Source organism: Toxorhynchites rutilus, chromosome 2 (genome assembly GCF_029784135.1).
Source record: "Toxorhynchites rutilus septentrionalis strain SRP chromosome 2, ASM2978413v1, whole genome shotgun sequence".
In the NCBI taxonomy this organism is placed as follows: Eukaryota; Metazoa; Arthropoda; class Insecta; order Diptera; family Culicidae; genus Toxorhynchites; species Toxorhynchites rutilus.
In genome coordinates this window covers 261,854,895-261,878,689 of record NC_073745.1, presented here as the reverse complement: position 1 = coordinate 261,878,689, position 23,795 = coordinate 261,854,895, and the positions used below count along the sequence as shown (strand labels likewise).

At 36.7% G+C, this 23,795-nt stretch overlaps 1 protein-coding gene across 8 annotated transcripts in view; it reads left to right on the top strand.

Annotated features, from left to right (window-relative positions):
* Positions 1-23,795, top strand: part of LOC129764713 (cyclic nucleotide-gated cation channel alpha-3) — a 425,575-nt gene that overhangs the window by 75,494 nt on the left and 326,286 nt on the right. For 6 of the 8 annotated variants that reach the window (XM_055764097.1, XM_055764094.1, XM_055764093.1 and 3 more), the window contains exons 1-2: positions 13,670-14,154; positions 14,263-14,863. The gene's annotated coding sequence lies outside the window, so the exon portion shown is untranslated. Of the gene's footprint in view, positions 1-13,669; positions 14,155-14,262; positions 14,864-23,795 lie in introns of those variants that run through there. The other 2 variants (XM_055764090.1, XM_055764092.1) reach the window with 2 other exon arrangements.

The window sequence follows — 23,795 nt, the reverse complement described above, 5'->3', positions numbered from 1 at the left end:
GCTGCTGCTTTCCTTGGTTTTGGCATCTTCGGCTTCTGTGCATCGGTTTGCAAGGATTTCGTTGACACCATCACGGTGAGCTAAACAACGGATAGCGGGTTTGATACACTGGATGTTGCCATGTGGAACCGTGCGATACACTATTCCTTAACCGGGTCCTTTGTCTCCTTTAACTCCATAACCGCATCCAATTGTATTGGTTGATGTGAACAGGAGTACCAGCAATGCACACTAGAAACACATATGTTTATCGATCTGAGCGTCCAACAAGAATAAGAAATCTGACTGAGTAGCAGAAGCAGCAGCAGTAGAGAAAGAGAGAATGCCTGAAACTCTCTACTCATGATATTTGTTGTTGCCAACAGTAGTGGACCGATGCGAGACACAGCTCGATTGTTGAGGTTCAGCATCGATGTTTACCGCCGCTGCTGCTGCTACTGCCACTTATGTGAGACACAGCTCAATTGTTGGCCGCTCAGATTCGATGCTGCATTTTCACGATGCCAAGAAAAGTTCTCGCACTTCTGACGGAGAGAGCGTGCCTGAAACGATCCGCTCGTGATGCTTGCTGCTGCCACTAGTAGTAGACCGGTTTCAACAACCGTTGCTACTGTTTGCCGCTGCTTATGCTGCCATAGAAGCTTGATGCGAGACACAGCTCGCATTTTGACCGCTCAACTTCTATGCTCGCCTATATATTAGCCGCTTTCACTGCTGCTGCTCTCCACTTGTTGTTGTCCGTTCCACGTCCGTTGAAAGAATGAATGAGATCCACGAATGCTCCTTGCTTTTATATCATTTGGTATGTGTGATGTAGGCGCCTCCTACTCGATTGCCATGCAACTTGCCGGTGAGAGAACGAATCGGGCGCGAAAAAGAAATGACGTCAATTTCGACCAATCAGGACTGGGTATCACTGTTTGGATAGGGGTTGAATTTTTTCAATTGTTCGATAGTTAGTTATATGATATATACTATTTTATTCAATGTGAAAAATTGTTATGGAGTGCCGTAATCGTTTGATGCAAAAATTTCATCAATCCATCATGAAATGAATGAGTAACAAGCGTTTGAAATTGGACATTTTTCACGATGCGATCGATTTTCATTTTTCAATTTGTACCCCAATATGTTCCCGAAAGACGTAATCCTACGTCAAAACGATACGAAGTCGACAACTGAACCGAAGTTGCAGCGCGATCGTTATATTTATTTCCTTCAGAGAGTGTTGCGTGACTCATGCGCCACTCTGTAGTGTGTAGCATTGTTGTTCACTGGAGAGATAACTATTCGCTATCCCGCAAATTCTCAGCTCATCTAAATATTTTGTGATCTATTGCGTCAAATGCCTTCTTGAGGTCTAGAATGAGAACACCACCAATCATTTTATGATCAATTTCATCAATTACCTCATCTAAAAACTCAGTGATAGCAGTCGAAGTGCTACACCCTCGTCTTGATCCGTACTGAAACTTGTAGAGAACTTATTGACGTAGGACTACGTCTTTCATTTCTATACCGGGGTGTAAAATCAAAGTTTCGAAAACGAAAGCGTTACGCCGGAGACCGAGATTTTAAGCGTTAATAGCTCCTAAACAACTGAACGAAATGGTATGATAAACACTTCATTCGAAAGATAAAATGTCTACGCGTTCTATACTTGTTACTTTTTGATCCAAAAACTTGTTTCAATAGTCTTAAAATTGCTTTCAAAACAGGCTATTGAAATCACCAATCGGTATATAAGCGAGCGCCACTCGGAAATCCACTCAGTTCTAATTGAACAGCGATTGGAGCATGTTGTTGCTGTTGTGGTGAAGCTCTTCGTTCATCATGAAAGCGCGGATGAACAGTGTCACCAAGAGCCTGTTTGTGCGCCCTAGGCCAGAAGGGAATCCACCAGGAGGAGAGTGATGCCACAAACGGTTCCCCGGGAAGACATCGCTACACACACATACACGCGCGGAATTCTTTCCGTTTGGATGCCATTCAGCATCGAGAAAGTTCCGGAAAGATCTAATCATTTCTGGAAAATAATCTGCCAGTTCCCCTGGGAATTTAAAAATACATTCATGTGAAAGAGTTTATTTGAATGTTTTCTATCCATGTAACACTGTGACCAAATATTTTTCAATCAAGTGCTATTAACAGATGGTTATCGAGTTAGCATTAACCACTGGTGGGCTTCCAGTATCGAGGAAAATGTGGAAATATCTAATCGTTACTGAAAATAATCTGCCAGTTCCTCTGGGAATTTAAAAATACATTCATGTGAAAGAGTTTATTTGAATGTTTTCTATCCATGTAACACTGTGACCAAATATGTTTCAATCAAGTGCTATTAACAGATGGTTATCGAATTAGCATTAACCACTGGTGGGCTTCCAGTATCGAGGAAAATGTGGAAATATCTAATCGTTACTGAAAATAATCTGCCAGTTCCTCTGGGAATTTAAAAATACATTCATGTGAAAGAGTTTGTTTGAATGTTTTCTATCCATGTAACACTGTGACCAAATATGTTTCAATCAAGTGCTATTAACAGATGGTTATCGAGTTAGCATTAACCACTGGTGGGCTTCCAGTATCGAGGAAAATGTGGAAATATCTAATCGTTGCTGAAAATAATCTGCCAGTTCCTCTGGGAATTTAAAAATACATTCATGTGAAAGAGTATATTTGAATTTTTTCTATCCATGTAACACTGTGACCAAATATGTTTCAATCAAGTGCTATTAACAGGTGGTTATCGAATTAGTATTAACCACTGGTGGGCCTCCAGTATCGAGAAAATGTGGAAATAACTAATCGTTACTGAAAATAATCTGCCAGTTAATCTGGGAATTTAAAAATACATTCATGCGAAAGAGTTTATTTGAATGTTTTCTATCCATGTAACACTGTGACCAAATATGTTTCAATCAAGTGCTATTAACAGATGGTTATCGAGTTAGCATTAACCACTGGTGGGCTTCCAGTATCGAGGAAAATGTGGAAATATATAATCGTTACTGAAAATAATCTGCCAGTTCATCTGGGAATTTAAAAATACATTCATGTGAAAGAGTTTATTTTAATGTTTTCTAACCATATAACACAGCGATCAAATACATTTGATTTTGTATTTTTTCAACCAAGTGTAATTAGCAGGAAAGCTTCTGAAGATTATCCTTCCCCATCTGTAGGATATTTCCGTATCCAATATTGTATGCGTACGCAATCGATTATTGTTCAGTCGCCGAAAGTTTAGAGCTCAGAGAGTTCATTCCCCTCTAGTTTGCCTTCCAAATTGCCATCGTAAACCACACCTTCTCTGGATTCAATCACACACAAAAAGCATACTTAAGCGATATTCTGGTGGTGAGACACATTCATTTTTCGTGAGGACATCGACAAGACAACATCGTTGCCTAACGTGCTGGAGGAGGTGGACGGCGAAGGATCGACACATACACGCGTAGAATTCTTTCCGTTTGGATGCCATTCAGCATCGAGAAAGTTCCGGAAAGATCTAATCATTGCTGAAAAATGATCTGCCAGTTCCTCTGGGAATTTAAAAATACATTCATGTGAAAGAGTTTATTTGAATGTTTTCTATCAACGTAACATTGATAACCAAATATGTTTCAATCAAGTGCTATTAACAGATGGTTATCGAGTTAGCATTAACCACTGGTGGGCTTCCAGTATCGAGGAAAATGTGGAAATATCTAATCGTTACTGAAAATAATCTGCCAGTTCCCCTGGGAATTTAAAAATACATTCATGTGAAAGAGTTTATTTGAATGTTTTCTATCCATGTAACACTGTGACCAAATATGTTTCAATCAAGTGCTATTAACAGATGGTTATCGAGTTAGCATTAACCACTGGTGGGCTTCCAGTATCGAGGAAAATGTGGAAATATCTAATCGTTGCTGGAAAACTAATCTGCCAGTTTCCCTTGGAATTGAAAATTACATTCAAGCGAAAGAGTTTATTTTAATGTTTTCTATCCATAAAATATCCATATAATACATTTGGGTTTGTGATTTGTCAATCAAGTACAGTTAGCAGGAAAGCTTCTGAAGATTATTCTTCAGAACAAGGTTTTTCGTATCCTATATTGGATGCATAGAATCTTGTGCCTCCAACGTAACGCTCTCGTTTTCGAAGTCCCCCAAATATTCATTTATTCATTCATTCAGAATGGATTTAGATTCAACTTCAAACAAATGATCTCTAAATCAACGATAGTCCTACGTCACCCTTGCGGTTATACCATAGATATAACCCACTTCCTGTTTTTTTATTGAAAAAATTGATTAATCGATTGACGAGCAATTTCATAAAACAGGCATGAGGATGTCAAAAAATATTGCTAAATATAGGGACCGACGATGGGTTCAACGTGTTAAAAGAGCTGAACTCTTAACTACATTTTTACTTGAATATATCAACATCATCCACACAACATGTATCCTTAATTCAAAACCCAGAAGACTTGTATTCAATCCCAGTTTGGCATCGTTTGAATTTTTTTTTGGGTTCAATTCCAAGCAGAAATTAATTCTGACAGCATGCATATAAACATTTCACATTTTTATAAACAGCACATTTGCGGCTATAACACTCATAAATTACACACCATGTTGACATTTTACTACAATTCAAAATAAAACCACTTAAATGTGTATTTAATTTACCCATTTTGTTCAAACTATTTTTGAAAAAGTTGATAGTTATTCTGAATTGCCCTATGAAATGAGCAGTGTGTACCGATTTTTTGTTTGCTTTGATCTATCTTTCGTATTCTAGCTTGTTTTTGCGTCTTTCTTTAAGTTGCACTTGAAGATGGCTCAATATCACTTTATGGGGTAAAGTGTTGGGAGAGTTGTGATCTTTGGGTACCACCATCATGTTATTCTCAGCATACCATTCTATTGTTTTTTTTTCTCCATAAGGCAGGATGCCAAATCCGGCCATAAAAGAACGGGTCCATCGTGTAAGTTCAGGAAAGACAGCAAACGTTGTTCAGGTATACCAAGTCCGATTTTACGTACGTTTAATCGTCCATAACGAAACAATCGAACTTCGTAAGCTGCTCCTTATAAAGATTCCGGGAACAAGTGTTTTGAACGCAAGAGAAATACGTCGAAATTAAGTTGACCAAATTTTGATCGTTCCACCCTCCAATGGATGTACTACTGAAGCATGTAAACTAATTTCATCCCTTCTATTATTCCTCCAATGGTCTGATTCCGCTATACCTGCCAGATTCAATTCATAATAATACATTAATAACTATTTTCACTGTGAACGAATTCTCATAATTTGCATAACAATCGAATCGGAAATTCTCTATGATTTATTTGATATGCTATACATTACAATTCGCTAACCTCTAAACGGTTTAAATTCATGAAAACTGGAAGAACTTCCTTTTGTCCCATACATTTGTTCTGCCGATTTGTGTGCTAACCAAACCCGTATTTCTAATACTTATAACTCGAACATTTCTTAACTGATCGGAAAGATATTTGCATCAATTGATAGGAAATATTTTTACGTGTCTATCACAACTAATAAAATGTTATTTTTCATGAGATAAACAATTGAATAACTGGAAAATGTCAAGCGTTATCTAAACGCCCCAACTGCAAAGTTTTGATTGGCCCGATTTACGGTTTCCCCAACACAGACTTCAAAATCGATGTACCTGTGGGAATCCGCTTTGCAAATTTACATGCAAGTCGGGGTTTTTTTTTTTGGTGTTGAGTACTTTTGTACTCGCTTGTTGTTGTGTCGACCGGAATATGTTTCCCTAAAAAGTACTTTTAAACTGAGAAGCCTGGGAAAATCGTCATTTCGAATACTAGAGGTGAATGAACTTCCGCGGTTCGAGAACTACGTTAACATGAGATGTGCAATAATTTCAGAGGGAAATGTAAATACAATGATCGTATGACAATTTTTCTGTTCAAATATTTTGGTAGTCCTAGTCCATATCAAACGTAAAAGGGCGTCCATCGAATTTATTTGTAACTATTACAAAAATTTTGATGCATTCCGAAATAATATTATATATTATTATTATATAGAGTTATGGCACTTCTCAGCATTGAGCTGGAATATTCACCTACCCCCGGGCTTCTTAAATGCCAAAGGGGGATTAGGCTCTGTGGTATCTTTTTGACGTAGGACTACGTCTAACCGGAAGATATAGGGGGTGAAATGGAAATCTAGGCACTGAACAAGTAGGAAAAAATGCAAGATTTGGAACGCTTATAACTCGAGCATTTCTCAATAGATCGCAAAGGTTTTTGCATCAATTGATAGGAAATATATCTACGCATCTATCATAACGAATAACATTTCATTTTTATTGAGATAAATAATTGAATAATTGTGAAATATCAAGCATTGTCCAAATGCACTATGTGCCCATTTTTGATTGGTCCATTTTGTGCTCCTCAAATCGTACCGACCAAAACGAGCAACCAGAGCAGCAGCGAAATAGAATGAAGCACGATTGGAAAGGAAAAAGAAAAAAAATGAACGAAACATTGGTCGCTGTCTCACTCATGCGTAAGGGTGGGTTTAGACTAGTGATATATTCATGTGAAGAAATATGATGAGATTTATAGAAATCGCATCAACTGTTTACACTAGCGTGAACTTCTATAATGAATATATTCATATTCTCGGTGAATTTATTCACCTGAAGTAGAACTGCATCCAACTTTAGTGATTTCTCACCAGTGAGAAATTCACAAGCGTTTACATATGCTGAATTTATTCAAGTTATATATACCTCGAATAAGTGTATCATATTTATTCTCACCCGTTTACACCTATATTCACGTGAATAAATCCATCTATAGCTATAGATCTTCCTAATGTAAACCCGCCATAATTCTCGAGCCAGCCAGTCAGCTTAAAAATCCCCGCTCCGCTGCCGTAACGATCATTCTCATTCAAACCGTACACCACATAAGTTCGCATCACAACACATCAACAAACCAACCCAAGCAGCCAAGTCTGGACATGGCAAAGGAGGAAAAGTGAAGGGAAAAGCAAAATCCCGCTCGAACCGTGTTGATCTGGAGTTCCCCGCAAGGGTAGCTAGGCCGAGCGCGTTAGTACCAGTGCACCAGTCCACCTAGTCGGCGTTATATAGTTTCGGCCGCCGAAGTGATCGAGTTAGCTGGCAAAGCTGCTCGCGACGATAAGAAAACCCGTATTCGGAACAGAACACATTCGGTTCGGTGGACATCAAGACAACAGGCAGTTGCAGCGAGTGGCGAGTGGCAAACGCAATCGCAAAACGGCAGCAGGTAGCAGAAGAAAAAAGTTTGTTCTTTATACAAACTGCTTTGGTGGCAAATCCAGAACAAGGCGGCATCGAGGGCGTTCGAAATGGTTTTTTTCAAAACCACGAGTACTAAGTTTTCTAAATTGGAACCATTCCATAAAACAAGGCGCTTTTCAGGGCCATTAAACCTTCCAAAAAAGAGTTTAGGAAATACAATTCAATGCTAAAATAATATCCAAAATAATAATAAAACACATTGATTTTTTCATAATTTGTTTGCCAGGATCTGATGAGTATGTGAATTTGGCAGTTGTTCTGAGCTTATTGATAGTTGGGGACTTTCCTGATTATTCAATTTTCACCAATTCTTAAATTGTTTCCAGATTGAAAGTACAGTAATTTACAATTAGTTCGAAATTTAGCTAATTGGACGGACATGTAATGCGACTTATTTAGTTGGACATTTTTGTAAACATAGAGATCCAAATTATGACCCCACATTGAAAGTCGACACTGTACCACTGTCATCGCAAATGTTCAATTACAGGTTAAAATCGCCTCCAATGCGACACTGAGGTGTGCTTCGGCACGTCGCATTAAATATAATTTACTGTACAACATGTCACGAGCTGGAAGAGAAGAAATTTTCCAACTGTGAAAGCTGTGGCGAGTGGTAAACGCAATCGTTAAACAGGAAGATTTAGTCGAACAAGATGGGGATATCGAGTGATAACAAAACAATAAACTCTTTTAATTAAAGATAATTTTGTGATCCTGAAAAGGACCCTTTTTAGCCTGCATGTGAATCCAACGAGCGAACAAATCGTAATGAATGTATTTTTCTGCCATCGCTGCCTTTTAACGCTCTTTCGTTCGTCTCGTTGGACTCGCCTCTTTGGCTGAGTCTGCCGATTTGTCTCTATCCTGTGACCGTGTACCGCTAAAGTACAAAATGCGCGGATCCGCTGAAAAATATCTCATTCTCTTTCAAACCGTAAATTAGTGTGGTTGTATGGCATCGTTTCACATCACATCGCATCAACGGATTGATTCCGGAGCACAAGTATACCTAATAGCGGTTATAGAATTTCGGCCGCCGGAGTGCTCGAGTTGGCTTGCAAAGCTGCTCACGACAATAAGAAAACCAGCCTACAGAACAGAGCACATTCGGTTCGATGGCAACAACTAGTTTCAGCGAGTGGCAAACGCAATCGCAAAACGGCAGCAAGTAGAAGAAGTAAAAAGTTTGTTTATACAGACTGTTTTGGTGGCAAAACTAGCCACCGTAAAATACGGCGCTTTTCAGGGCCATTAAACCTTTCAAAGAAGAGTTATTAAAAGTTTTTCACAATACCAATGCATTCTAAAGTGACATAATATGACATATAATATAAACTGATTTATTTTGTTTATCTTGTTCTTGAACTTATTGGTTTGGGGTCTTTTAAATTGATCATTCAGTTTTCAGAAACCCATGCATGGTTTCCGAATTGAAAGTGGCTTCAAATTACAACACATTGTATGCAGGATGGCATTAACGAATTTTCTCGGTAGCAAGAACTGCTTTCTTTGGTTGATAACTGATGTTGAAAATTGACTGACGTTACATCTGCATTGTATAGAAACATAACTAAGGAGCAACATGATGAGCTATGTATTTCCTGCTGCTCTGTTCTTATTTTAAAGGACTTTAATCCTGTGTTAATTGACTGTTGGTTTTTCAGAACGCTTATAGCTCGTTTAATTCTCGACAGATCGTAGAGTTCGTCTCCAAAACCTCAGTTCTTTTTCATTTCTATTTACTTTGTTTGCGAAGATACAAATCTTACAATTCATTCGTCTCCGAAACCACAGTTTAAGGTACGGTAATGTGCTCAATAGTGAAATATATGATAGTGAATGAGCTGATAACCACCTATGCATTCCCTATCACAGCCATCATTTTGATTGTACGATATGTGCATACGCCAAAAGATGCCCGGCGTTGAACATTTAATAAGTACAAAGCCTTCAGAAAAAAAACAAGAATCAACTATGAGATAGTGAGAAAAAATTGAGAAAGTTTGTAAAAAAAAGCAAAAACACAACACAAAAGGTTCTTTTCAGAACCCCCAACATGTTCAAAAAGAGTAAACAGTTAACTAATCCATTTTCAGGTAGATAGGTGGGTATTCACGTAGGAGAAGAAAATAAAACAATATATTTAAAAAATATATTTAGCAAAAGCTGTCCCCTTTGTATAGTCCTACGTCATTCCGGTTATGTCCCCGACATTACCCACCCGTCTTTTTTCTTTCTTTTTTTCTCTTTATAATAGTGTCTGCACAATCATCGTGTTCTAATTATGGTGATTCAGGAACCGTCGCACTATGTTACACGTTCCAAGAATCACCGCTTTCTGCATAACCGCAAGCTGCTCTGTTACTTGCAGCTCCTCCAATGACTGCGTGAGAGAGTGTGGAACTAAACCAGTAGCAGAGATCACTACTGGTATAATACGGATGCCTTTCAAATGCCACATTTGTTTTAGTTCTTCTGCCAAGTCGTGATACTTGGTTATCTTGGCAGCAAACGTAGATTGTAGATTGTGGTCTAACGGTACTGCAATGTCTATTATCAGCACTTCTTTCTTATTTTTATCGTAGACCACAATATCAGGGCGATTAGCTGGTATTCGGACATCCGTAATAATCTCGCGATCCCAGTATAACTTGTAGCAGCTATTTTCCAAAACCGGATCCGGAATATACTTGTAGTAGGGTACCAACTGATTTACCAAGTTGCGTTTTGATGCTAGCTGTTGATGAACAATCTTGGCAACCGAGTTGTGACGATTGAGATAAGCTGATTCGGCTAGGGCTCCACAGCCGGCTATGACGTGTTCTATCGTCTCTCCTACTTTATTGCACTTTCTGCAACAGTCAACAACGTTTTCGTGCAAGATGTACTTCCAGTAGTTTTTGGTCGCCATTATCCGGTCCTGGATGGCTACCATAAACCCTTCTGTTTCAGAAAAGAGTTCACCTCGCACCAGCCACGTGTTCGATAATACTTTGTCGATATGCGCTTGCTCTAAACGATGGGGGTGTGTCCCATGAAGTTCCTTTTGCTTCCATGATGTTGTTTTTTCTTCTATGGTCTGCAAATTGCAGCTAAGTTCGTACTGCTCCTGCGCCAGATGCAGGGCACTGAATCCACGGTCCGCTTCACAGACAGCGCGATAGATATCGTGACGGGTCTGACTTTCCACGAAGTAACTCCGCAACTGCTGGATCTGGGAACTGCAAAGCGCTCTAATGTCAGTGACACCTCTTCCTCCTTCAACACGTGGCAAGGTGAATCTTTCTATGGACGACTTTGGATGGTGCATACGGTGCTTTGTGAACGTCACTCTCATTGCTCTTTCTATTGTTTCTAAATCGGTTTTCGTCCACTTCAGCACCCCGAAACTGTACGTGAGTAAAGGAACGGCAAACGTATTGACGGCTTTGATTTTTTTGCCGCCGCAGAGGTTTGTTTTCAAAACCTGGTTGATTCTGATCAAGAATTGTTCCTGGAGTTCCTTCTTGATTTTTGTGTGACAAATCCCTTTCAATTGCAGAAATCCCAGGTACTTATAGGATTCGCCTTCCACCAAATCTTGAATCACTTCACTCTCGTTAATGCGGAATTCTTCAGTCTCCACCAATCGTCCACGGTGGAGCTGTACTGCCTTACACTTTTCGATTCCGAGTTCCATCCGCACATCGGAACTAAAGTCGCTAACACACTGTAGAAGACTATGTAGCGCTTCTGTTGATTCCGCAAACAGTTTCAAGTCGTCCATATAGAAGGTATGGTTTATTGTCGTTGTTCTGTTGATATGGTAGCCATGGCTGCTTCGGTTGAGTGCTCTGCTCAAGGGGTTCATCGCAAGGCAAAACCACAAAGGACTGAATGTGTCACCTTGGAATATTCCCCTGCGAATATTGAGAGTTCTGGATCTCAACATAGTTGTTCCGTCGGTGATACTAAGCGAGGTGCTCCAGTTTACCATTGCGTGTTCCATAAACCTGATGACGCCATCATGTATCTTGTACATTTTTAGTACCTTTATCAGGTACGTATGCGGTACTGAGTCGTATGCTTTTTTATAGTCAATTTACGCCATACTCAGGTTCCTTCTGTTTTGGCTTGCTTGTCCGACGATGACTGCATCGATAACGACTTGATCTTTGCAGCCCCGCGTGTTCTGTTATTATTATTATTATTATTATTATTATTATTATCATATAATAATATTAAGTGGTAAACAAGTGGATTACTTAATAAAGTTGCGTAGTTCTACGTCGAAAATATGCGGTCGTGCCGTAGGTACAACCTCTTACAATTTTTTCTGTTACACGGCGTTGGAGAACTGAACATTCAGAAATGATTCAGGGATTTTGGAATAGTATTTATGGGATAAAGTGTTTATGAAGGAGCACAAACCTTAGAAAACGTTCTGATTTTTTTTTGGAAGGATGAACTACTGCCAAGACAGTCGATGTAGTCATTCGAATGGAATATTCCGTAATTAAAGGGGATAGTACACTATGGAAATTTGAAAAAAAATGTAGAAAAAATTCTAGCCTAAAATATTCTCTGGAATGTCTACTTTACTGTAGTTTTTGTTCCAGTTTTGTCCGATGCTCCGTTCCGAAATTACAAGCCAACCAGTGAACCTATGTCTTGCGCAAGGAGCTTGGATAAAAAATCTAAAACGCGTTTTTCTCGAAACTAAGAAACTAAGTCCCACCAGTTTGGGAGATCTACCTCCGGATCGGTCATCTGATTTTGATGAACTAGTTTTTCCCAGATTTTCCACTAAATTTCCTGTCATCGTACGTAGGTTCTTTTTGATATTTCGAAAAATAAAATTTTGGTGAATGTTTTTGTCTTGATTCTTGAGGCAAAAACGCATTTTTTTACAAAAAAATATCGCCATTTCGGTAAAAGTTAATATTTTGAAAAAATCCCACGTATGAGGACAGGAAATATATCCAAGATTACGTTAAAAAATCATTGGTTGAAATCGGTTCACTAGAAAAACTTATAGAACTCCCACCAGTTCACACGGTTCAGGCTGCAAAGGCTCAACAAGCCGATTGCGGCTATTCAGGGGACAGTCCAATTGACACCAATTTTCGTTTGTTTGTCATGTAATATATGCCTAATAAAACTGTGCTATCAGATTAATCATAGCAATTTATTTCCTTGTTGATAAAATCGTGAAAATAACAAACTTTTCATTATGTTTATACTGTAGTACCCCCTTAACGAACAGTTTACACGTTTCCTGAAACACCCTTGTTTCAAAATTTTCAACGGTATTTTTCACAGTTTGCTGGCTTCTTAATTGAATTTACATAAAATCATTCGGAATGAGAAGGTGATGTGATATGAAGAATACCTGGTGAGACTCATACTCTGCAACATGTTTTTTTTTCTCGTATCTTCGCTATCTGGACCACGGCTGATACAGATAATTGAATTGAAAATAGTTGCGTTTGAATCACCGCTTGCAGTCGGACTTCCAATTCCCAGTGAACTTTTTATGTTGGCGATATTAGTGTATTCGGTGCACTAGATGCGCATATAACGCTAAAAGCCTAATTTTAATAATATTTAAACTCATTGACAATATTGTTATTTGGTTTACAAACCAAGTAATCCCCAACAAGGCAAGAGTTGTAAATTCAGCGTAGTTCAACTATTTTTTATTGAGGTTCTACAGTGGTATTGAGATTTCCATAATGATTGGCGATATACTGTGGTTTATCGAGTCATCTATTTGTGAGTTTTGCTAATGAGCATACCACCAGGTTTATCGGTGTACAGCAAAACCGTTTTTTGTACAAAGAACCATGCCATTTGAAATTCTCAACACACCAGTTTCAGCGAAATTTGGCTAAGGATTGTAACACAATTAATAACTTGACTGTTGCAGTTATATGATGACGTCAAAGCCGGAATGCAGCGAAATTCCACAAAAGCATGCGTTTAGAAATCCTTCCTTCATTGTTTGACACACATTTGCACACGTTTACATTTACACGTTCAGCATATTTCCAACCTAGGGAAGCAACAAGTTCGTCTAGCAGCACTTCTCTGCTCTTATCAATTCCCGATATCACGCTTCTCTCGCTCTCGCTCCTTCATTGCGGGAAAATTCGGCGAGAGGGAAAATATTCACTTGCATGGACATGGACTTTTCCTTGTGGAATGTCCTGCTACTGCTCTCTCTCTCTCTCCCACTCTCTCACTCTTCCGATCTCAATTTCAATCTCGTCGTCCTCTTGGCAGCTGGATCCTGGCAGCGTAGCCAGGAGTTTAAAGTTAACTGGTGAGCACATCAGTTCTGTTGTCGTGACTCGAAAGTGTACATCCGGCGTCGCACGAGCGGTGGTTCACTGCCACGGTTTGCCACGGGAGAGTGAGAGGGGGGCTACGCTGGCAAGTGGCTGTGGTAGCAGTGCTCGACGGGCATCTGGCCATCCCTCCGAAATTCGTTTATTTGATTTCGGTGCTAAACTTTTCAGCAGTTCCACCGCTCGATGTCGTGCGATGTGCCATTGTCCTGTTCAACGCGAGTGAAGAAGCGAAAAAGTTCCATTTTTTGACGATTAGTGCGAATTTGCAGCTTTTCTCGGGACACTTTCGGGGAGTGTGGTGTTTGCTGCTTGTGGAGAAAGGGATAGCGGAGTCAGTCATGAAATAGTTGCAAAGTTTTGTTGGCTTTTCTCAGACAGGGATCCGCGTCGTGGTTGGCGAGAGAAAAGGGGAAGGGGTTTGGAAATTGGTGATATGTCCCGGCCAGCACTGTTCGAGGGTGGAAGAATGTGAGTTATGTTGTGGTGTGATATTTTGGTATGAGAACGAGTGAGCGAGCAAAGAAGCCATAAAAAGTGCAGTTCAATAATGCCATAATTCTTTTAAACTATTTTCAGTGCCATCGGTGGTGAGGTAACGAATAACATAAGCTGGGAAATTTCGTGTGTATCCATGTGGAGAAGTGAAAGTTGTCGTAGTTATAACTAGAATAAGCGAAAATCTCGATGACATTTTGATGGATACGAAAACTAAGGCGCTGAGAGGTTTTTTGAAGTGAGATGAATTATTATAATCGTTATGTAATACATATTTAAACTACGAAACAGTTGAATGTGATAAGATAGAATAAAATCGTGAAGTCACACACTCTGTTTGGTGTCAGTGGATTAGAAAATGCGGAGGTAGAAAAAAATATATATGAAAAAAAGTGCTAAGTGTGTGACGGTGAGTCGAAATTCAATTCAATTTCGTGAACTGATAATTAAAAAAAGAAAATAACAGGCGCAAAGGGAGCGATATATAAAATATAACAGTGAGTGAAAATAAAACGGGAAAAAAGGGAGTTGGAACGAAAGTTTATCTCTTATGTATTGCAGTATTGTTGCCGCAGTCGTACCCTTTAGCCTCAGCACCGTGAAACTCCGGGAAAATGTGCTGTTATTTCTCGTGCAATGCCGGAGGAGTAATTGTGAATAGGAGAAAATACTTTTCTGACAGGTGAGTTGGAACTGCGTTCTTTTAGTTTTGTTCACTTCCAAACAATGACAACATCAGTCGAAAGTATGCTAAACTTTCCCTAGCAGTTTGACTGCTGTCTACGGAATGAATTGCTGGGAACTTTGGCTTGCACCGACGATGGAGTATGTTTTTCAGAATTTTGTCTTTTTTCCTCTGTAGACAGTGTCATAGGTCTTATTATTTAGAGTACAATACTCGTTATGGCTTCATGCTGAAATGTGTAATCAAAATATTTTCGTGAAACGATTTAATGTGTAATTGCATTAAATTTACAACGTTCAGTCTATAATTGACTTGTTTCTTTTTAGGATATACGGTACTCAACTGAAAAGTAGTGGTTCCGTTCTGTTGAAAACATCTCTTAGAGCTCTGATTCCAATATCTCAAAATGTTCTTCTTTGTCCGAAAAGTGCCTTCGATTGCACAACAAACTCGAAGAAGCAATCCAAGAAAGTTTCTTATCGTTTTTGTATGAAATATCATGCCTTTTGGGAATCGAACAATGAGAGAGTGTTTGGCACAATTTTTTTTCCATGAAAATTATATATTAGAACCATTGATACGAATGATCAAGGAGTACCGTAACGAAGCAATATTGTTGTTTTCATATTCGTTATTTAGTGTGTGGCAAAGAGACTTTTAGGATTCTAGTGAAATGATGAGAGTGAGTGTTTGATTATACAGCCATTCCATGCCAAACCGATATAGTGGTTTTCAGATTTTCATCAAAAGTGGTAGTTTTGTTCTTCATCGCAAAACATTAGACCCGTATTTTTTTGTTTTTTTTATTAGGGTGTTTTATTATCATTTTAAGTGGTCCGAAAAATCAATTTTTCCACTTTTTTCTTCCCAAAAATGACTTTTTTTTCAAAAATTCATAACTTTTGAACCACTGAATCGATTGAGTCGATGATCGATTAATCAAATTAAAAAATATTGAACTTGCAAAAGAAATGAATTTTACTTTCGTAAATATTGATTGTACAGGCAAACCTTTTTTGGTGCGGGGGATAGGGACCGCATAAAAAAATCGTGCGAAATTTCACCAGTAGCTTTAAAAAATCGTGTTCGGTACACATTTTGAAAAAAACTTTTTTTGGCGGTAGATAGGGACCGCATAAAAAAAGTTTCCCCCTAGAAAATAACTCAAATCCACGCTGTTCACCGTTCAATTTCCTTTTGTTTCCCTGCTTTGCGACGGGACAGTTTGCATTTTCGGTTGCGCGGGGCTGTTTTGTGCTTTTAGTTGCATGTCGACACGAGTTGCTGTTAGAAATCATGTCATGCAAACACTTAGAACAACTTAGAGAATTTGATGGGAGGAAGGGAATAATTTCAGAAGTGGATAATTGAGACGCAAATATGCTTTTTTCGCACTGAAATGCATATAAACCATCGAAAAAAACTAAATGGACGATAACTTCGTCAAATATGCTTCTTTTCATATACCGCACAAAAAAAAATCGCACAAAAAAACAGCACAAGAGAAGAAAACCGCACAAAAAAAAATCGTACAAAATAAATTCGCAAAAAAAACCGCACAAAAACAGGGTTTACTGTACTCGTTTTTTATTGTTTTTATGGCTTTGGACTAGAGGGCGTTATTTTTTTAAATTTTTTTCTTGAAAGCTGAGGATTTTGTACCTAATATATCTCAATATCAAAGATGCTATTTTTCGTTTTTGAGTTATGTTTTTTTAAAGTTAATCGATGGTTCGAAAAAACAATTTTCCCCATTTTTACCACTGCAAAAAATCAACTCGCTTTTATACCGATTGGTGTGATTTCAATAGCCTGTTCTGAAAACAATTTTAAGGCTATTGAAACAAGTTTTTGGATCAAAAAGTAACAAGCATAGGACGCGTAGTAACAAGCATAGAACGCTCAAAATCTTTGATTGAGTTCTCCGGCGTAACGCTTTCGTTTTCGAAACTTTGAACTTACACCCCAGTATAGACATGAGAGACGTAGTCCTACGTCCAAAAATCGCGAAAATCACATACTTTTTATTATGTTTATAGTGTAGTAACCCCTTAACGGACAGTTTACACGTTTCCTGAAGCACCCTTGTTTCAAAATTTTCAACGGTATTTTTCACAGTTTGCTGGCTTCCTAATTGAATTTACAGAAATTGGTTCCTATGTTTTTTTTATATTTTTTCTCGGAATTTACATAATATATCTCAATATCGAAGATGCTATTTTTCGTTTTTGAGTTATGTTTTTTTAAAGTTAATCGATGGTTCGAAAAAACAATTTTCCCCATTTTTACCACTACAAAAAATCATAACTTTTGAACTACTGGACCGAATGTGATGATCGACATATCAAATTGAAGCTTATGAGATAGTTTTGAAAAATATACTGTTGTGAAGAATTCGGATTTTTGTTTTAGTAATTATTGATTGATTTAGTTTTTCATAGTTTTCCCGGTTAAAGATAGAGGGCACTATATTTTTTTTATATTTTTTCTGGTAAGCTGAGGAGTTTTTGCATAACATATCTCGATATCAGAGGTTCGTTTTTGAGTTATTGTTTTGCAAATTAACATGTTTTAAGTCTTCGTTCACAATTCCTATGTGACTAGACTAGACCTGTGCGAATAGATTCCAATCTTTTCGCAAGTGTGATATTTTTTCAAAGAAGGTTAACTTATTGGCTTCAATTTAATATGTCGATCGTTTAAATTGGTTCAATAGTTCAAATGTGATGAATTTTTGCGAAAAGTAATTTTTTGATAAAGGGGGAATAATGATCTTTCGAACCACCGGTTAATTTTGAAAAATCATATCTCAAAAACGAAAAAAATAGCATCTCTGATATCGGGATATCAAGAATAAATATTAAAAAAAATAGTGTCCTCTAGTCCAAAGCCACGAAAACAATAAAAAATACTATAATTAATAATTACGAACATAAAATCCATCGTTTTTGCAAGTACAATATTTTTTGGAAAAGTTCATTGCCTTCAATTTGATATGTCGATCATCTAAATCGGTTCAGGGGTTTAAAAGTTATAAATTTTCGAAAAAAGTCATTTTTGGGAAAAAGTGAAAAATTATGATTTTTCGGACCATCCTAGGATGGAAATGGTCACCCTAACGATAGAAAAAAATACGGGTCTAATATTTTGCGATGCTGTTAGAAATCATGTCATGCAAACAATGCAGAACAAAACTACCACTTTTCGTGGAAATCTGAGAACCACTATATCGGTTTGGCATGGAATGGCTGTATAGAGCCAATAAACTTTTGCAGTTCATTCATCTCTAATGCTCATGTTCATGTGTTAATGGTTATGCTAATGTGGTAATGTTCATGTGAACAGAATTTAAGAATGAGCAATAATCAAGAACTTGAAAAAAATAAAATAAATATTTTGTCGTGGTTTGCTGTTTCTGTGTTCGGTAAAATTATGGAATATATTTGGAAATAAAAAAAAATAGAAGAATAAATGCTGCAATATTGTTGGAAACTTTGTTTGGGTATAAAATACATATCATTTAAAGCTTGATTTTTTCGTTTTGGCACCTTTTACTGGCTTCTGTTTTGCAACACTGATTAAAAAAAAAAAGTTCACATTGCGGAACAATTTTTTCTATAAATTTATAAACAAAAAAATCCTTATTAATTTCTCAAAATATTTCCCTGATAAAACACAAGGGCAAACGATTTTGAGCCAAACACAATATGTTAAATTTTCTTTAATTTTTTTTGTGATGTTAGATTACATGACAACAAAGAGTATCGTTTAATGTAGGACTACGATATTCCGAAAGGGAGCTAGTTTGGGTTTGAAAAAATAGTTTAAACGTCAATATTGGGTTTTCCGGGAAGCTCGTGCCGAATTTTAGGAAAAAAAATATTTACATTCAAACAATAGTAGGGTAAATGATCTTGGTTTGTGCGATTTAGAGTGTTTTCACGCAACTAGTCAAAGCAAATCGATTTTTCTTCATGAAAATCACATATAATCGATACGATTATATTGTTGCAAAGCCTCAAGTCTCTAGTTGCTAATACTACCATAAGGTGTTGAAATTACTCAAATTTTTATGTTTTTCAACGATTTTCCTTAAAGCTTAAAGAGAAATTATGATTATGTTTTCCCACCTCTGATCATGGTTTGTCCAAAAAATGATCATGGTTTGTCTGGTTTTAGAAATCACCTATTTTGAATGAAAAAAATCGAATTTTCAAGTAGATGTTGCATTAATCATTGTTCGAGTTAACTGTCATCATATTGATCCATTCATAATTTAGGCTTTCTTCAGCGCACTTACTTTTGTCATACCTGCGTTTGACAGCTCTCTCTCTTGTGTTGGTGTACGTGTGACCGTGCTTGTTGCAGGGCTGTGTGTTCGTCAGATACAGTAACAATCAAAATATAGTCAACGAGATGGCATGGTATTGTTGTTTCTGATCCACCCGAGCGGGTGTATAAATTTTGTCACTGACTGTAACATAAAGCGAAAAATTGACGAATAGCATCAATAATGTTTAAATTTTCCTATAGAATTACATCATCTTTCTGGCCTTTGTCATGCTTCAAATTCTTGCACAATTTATCGAAAACTGAATGAATGTTTTATAATTTCAGTTCCATATTTGAGACGAATAAGTTAGTATACTGTATTTTGAGATATAGGTGTTCGGAAAATCGAACAACAACTTTGATAATTTTTCATGTTTCAGGAATGAAACAATATGGTAATGTTTTTGCACCAAATTATATCTTAATTTATTAGCTACCACATTTCATCAATTCCTTCCAACTTTGTATAACTTTATTGTGCAATAAAATCGGTTTGAAGTGATGATGCGCTGAAGGTGTTTTCAATTTCTATAAATACACAACATAAAATATGAAAATATGTGAACCTTTCTACAGTATTACTTTGATACAAGAACACACACTGTGATGTAGGACAAAAAATTTTTCGATTGAACCTCCTACAGGACAAAAAATAAGTGAGGAAATGAGGTGTTCGGAAAATCGAACATTGGCCATAACGAATTTTTTTTTCTGCTGAATAATGACCAACATATCTGACCTCTGCAGCGTATTCAAGATTGTTTACTTCTGAAGAGGGTATCAGAACCCGGGTGCCAATGAATGCATGGGAAAAAATCGACCCTAAATTTCCAATAAATTACCCTATACAAAATGTTTACCACCTCGAAAAAACACCCTATGCCAAATATCAGCTCAATTGGACTTAAGGGAAAGTGGCGCAAAGCGGCCAAAGTTTGAATTTTTTGAAAATCGTAAAATCACCCAAGGGAGCAGTAAAGGAAATCGGGGTTTTCAAAAAAATTTGTTGATGCCAAATGTCTTTAAATTGCATGAAACGTCGAGATCGAGTGTCATCTCCAAATTTTTTTTTGTCAAAAATCGACACTCTTGGACTTCGGAGTACGAGACGAAACATATGGTTTTAAATGCCAATAAAAAAAATCATCTCGATTTTTCATTCGGAACTTCTTGAAAAATGTTGATTTGCACGATAATATACTCTATGCAAAATATTAGCCCATTCGAACTTCATTTATTATATAATAAATTAAGTTTGAATGAGCTAATATTTTGCAAAGGGTATATTATCGTGCAAATCAACATTTCGCAGCAAGTTCTGCATGAAAAATCGAGATAACTATGTTTATTGGTACCCCAAACCATACGTTTCGTTTCGTATTCGGAGAAAAACTCCCAGTGTCGATTTTAACAAAAAAAAAAAAAAATCGAGATGACTCTAGATCTCGGCGATTCATGCAATTTTAAGACATTTGGTATCATACAAAAATTTCGAAAACCCCGATTTCCTCCTCCCTTGGGAGATTTTACGATTTTCAAAAAAAACTCAAACTTTAACCGCTTTGCGCCACTCTCCCTTAAGTCCGATTGAGTTGATACTTGCAAGGGGGTTTTTTCGAGGTGGTGAACATTTTTTATGGGGTAACTTTTTGAAACTCGAGATGACCATTTTCATTGGCACCCTAGTGTACATACTACACCAACGTTTTTTTTACTCGCTACACACGAAAATCTTCTGCGTATTCCAACATGATGATGGCCATGCAATATAAATCCTACAGGACTAGACACGTCAAATACCCGTAGACGTGATATGTATCAATTGAAGTTTAGAAACAATTTCGATCATACCGAGAGCAGTGTTGCTACATTTTCATTTGTACTGGGAGGGAAAAAATCTTTTTCATCTGTGCTCTTTGTTTAAAAAATCTGTACCAAAATCTGTACCATTCAAATATTTGTTGCATAGAAAAAAAAAGTTCTATTTACATAAAAAAAAATATTTGTCGTCAAAAGCCTCAAATTACTCTTTTGTTTGACGATGTTTATACATATTCTTGCTAATCTTAGGCTGCTTAGAATCAGTTGTTGAAGAATTCGAGCTACCTATGCTGTTTAATCAAATGTCCAGAGCTCATTGTCATTGTTCATCGTGTCTTTTTCGTCTGCTTGATCTACCGTTTTGTCTCATATTCCGAAAAGTCTCAAATTCACTTCATTTTCAAATGTAAATTTACTACACTCTATTGTTATAAATAATTGAATAATGAAGGCCCTGACATTCTTTGAGGTATAAGCTACATTTTAACATCATTTACAGGTATTGATAAGCCTATAATTTAAAATATTAAACATTTGCAAAAAAGTGACAGTCAAACCCAAAGATAAAATGCTTGCGTTAGCAAATTGCGTAAAAAACAAGCATCGTTATTTTTTCAGTTTTTGTAGTTCTTTCAATTTCTTTGTTTGCTTTTTTTCATGTTAAGTGCTAGAAAAGGTGAGAATCTACAATGAATAGATGAAAAAAATGAAATTTTTATATCATTTTTAAATGGTTTCCAAACACTTCATTTTAAATGTAAATTTACTGAACTTTAATGTAATAAATAGTTGAATAATGAGAGCCTTGACATTCTTTGGGTTATAGGCTACATTTTTACATAACTTACCGGCATTGATAAGCCTATAATTTATAATATTAATCATTTGCAAAAAAGTGACAGTCAAAACCAATGATAAAATGTTTACGTTAGCAAATTCCGTAAAAGGCAAGCACCATAATTTTTTCAGTTTTTATAGTTTTTCCAACTATTTTGTTTGCTGTTTTCATGTAAAGTGCTAGAAAAGTAAGAATCTACATTAAATGGATAAAAAAAAGAAGATATTTTATGCAGAAATTCATTAAAATTAGTATTGAAGTAGAGTTCGGAATTTGAATCGAGTTTCGACGTATGATTCAAATCCCGAACACATCATTTTTAAATGAGAATTTGCTGAACTTTAATGTTTTAAATAATTCTATAATGAAAATCCTAACATTCTTTGGTTTGCAGGCTTTATTTTAAAATTCATTTACAGGTATAGATACTGCCTATAATTTATAATATTGAACATTTACAAAAATAAAGTGACTATCGAAAACCAGTGATAAAATGTTTACATTATCAAATTCCGTCGAAAACAAGCATCGTGAATTTTTCGATTTTTGCATTTTAATTGCTGTTTATGTGTTCGTTCGGTACTAATCTCGCTACGAATCTACCATAAATTGTTAAAAAAAATCTTTTATGAAGAAATATTTATTAAAATTGATGTTAAAGTAGTGTTCGTAATTTGAATCAAGTTTCGACGCATAAATCGAATTCCGAAAGAAAATGTTTGAACACTATTTTTCGGCAAATACAACGATAGTTCACAAATTAGGGTACAAGGACAATCCAATTCTTGTGCAACAGTATAAAAAGAACATTTGTTAACAAAAGTTTTGCATGCTTTTTCCTTGCAAAACTCAGGTCGCAGGTGCAAACCAACGAGAGTAAAATTGAATTTCTTAGCCAGGTCTTCAACTAAAACCACAATAACAAAACCGGGGTAAAAACTCTTCAGCTTTCAAGAAAAAATATAAAAATATATAGCGCCCTCGGTCCCGAAACCATGTAAACTAGAAAAAACGAACACAATCGATAATTACGAAAACCAAATCAAATTTCCATGCAAGTAAAATATTGTTCAACAAAAAACTAGCTTATTCGCTCTAATTTGATATATCGATCATCTGAATCGGTCCAGTAGTTCAAAAGTTATGAATTTTTTAAACAAATGCATTTTGGCTGTTCGGAATTTGAGACAAAAGTGTTCGGTATATGAATCAGTGACATAAATGGTGTTCGGAATTTGAGACAAATGTGATTAATGTAATTTTTAGTTTTTCGTCATAAAAATATATTTGTGTATCAATTTTTTTTTAAAGTCAAATGACAAAGAAGGCTATATTGTATCCAAAAATTAATTTTTTTTCCCGAAAAAGTACCATTTTGAGTAATGAGACATTGTTTTATGGCCACCAAAGCTTAAATGTTTGGAATTTGAGACAAAACGGTACCCCACGCGTTAAAAAAATAGGATTCAAATATTCTCCGTACCGTACAGAATGTTTACCCAAAAATTCGAAAAAATCTGTACCTTTCCAGATGAATCTTTACCTGTGGCAACACTGACCGTGGGCGAGCAATTTTTTTATCCCCGATTGATGATAAATTCTGTATACGAGGGACCTATTTGGCGATGGTTATTGATACATAAAACTTAAATAGAAAGTAGTGAGATGTTCATAGATGAACAAGAATAAATTGTTAACTAATCGCTCACTATGTTTTTTTTCCTTTTTATTTCTTTGTAAATGATAATGCGTCTCCAGCAGTGATGCACATGCGATGACCGCGTTATGTTCAACTTCAGAACATCAAACTGTGGAGAACATCGCCACTCCACTGTTTCAAAGTTCAATCGTGGTCAATTGTTTGATTGTCTGACAAATCGTGAAAACTTTCGACTTTGTCGCATACCAAACTGTCATTTTTCGGTGAATGTTGATCAG